Source organism: Echinops telfairi, unplaced genomic scaffold (genome assembly GCF_000313985.2).
Source record: "Echinops telfairi isolate 266 unplaced genomic scaffold, ASM31398v2 ScPeMD7_3533;HRSCAF=4204_0, whole genome shotgun sequence".
NCBI lineage: Eukaryota > Metazoa > Chordata > Mammalia > Afrosoricida > Tenrecidae > Echinops > Echinops telfairi.
The window spans coordinates 23,761,588-23,762,624 of record NW_022107431.1 but is presented as its reverse complement, the minus strand read 5'-3'; positions in this window follow the sequence as shown (position 1 = coordinate 23,762,624).

Here is a 1,037-nt window from a genome sequence, read left to right as displayed (position 1 = left end):
AGGGTACATTGCTTCAAATACAGGTCACTTCTTAAAGCAATGGCTTCTTCAAGTTGCCTTACAGGCTGGGTCTGGATTATGAATGTCTGATTTATGGAAAACTTCTACATGACCTTTAATGTTATATAAATTTGCCCTCACTGTAAAGCAACTGAACCAACCTCTACTTACAACATTCTTCATCACAATCACCTCCACTTGATTCATGTGCATCTCTTAAATCAGTAAAGTCTTTAAACCTTTTCTTGCAATAAAGTAAGAGTAGATAAGATCCATAAGCACCTGTGCTGACTTCTATACAAAATTTTATGTGGGTAAGACACATTTACACCTCTTATCCAGAACCTGAGGACTGTCATTAAAATGCATTAAAGTATATTAAGTAGTAAAATTGTGGTCCTCCTAATTGACATGATGGTAAAAATACTCTGCGATTTGGTAACTTGGCTTACAATCAAATACGGGTTATAAGGGACTCCACACAATTTACTGAGATGGTCTAAAGCTATACACAGTGTGTTCATGAGGGCAGCAGTTAGACTTCACCTGAAATTCTGGAAATAAAGTTGCCTCCAACAGTGTGAGAAGCAAAATGAACATATATCGTCCTAATCTGTCCTCCTTCTAATCTTTATCCCTCCTCCCACTATTTTCCATTCAGCTATCCATGTAAGAACCTACATTTCCTTCAATAGGATAAGTTTTCCATTTATCAGGAAAACACTACACAATATTTATATAGATGATTAGGGAAGTGTTAGATTATGTTTGTTACAAATTTATTAATTTTAACATGAAATTCTGTTCACACACTTTCAGTTTTCACACTTTGTGACTCGTAAGATTCACAACCTAAAAACAGAAACAAGAACCACCCTCCGGCAATCCTCAGAGTGAGCAGTGTTGCCTCAGTCAACTGAGTTCTGTTGGGCAGTTGACTAGAGTCCTTCTGGCATTTTGCATTTGTTTCTGGGGAGATGGCGGTGAAAGGGTGGAATCAGTAGCCAGGACGCTGACCCTAGTCACTGAGCTTTTGG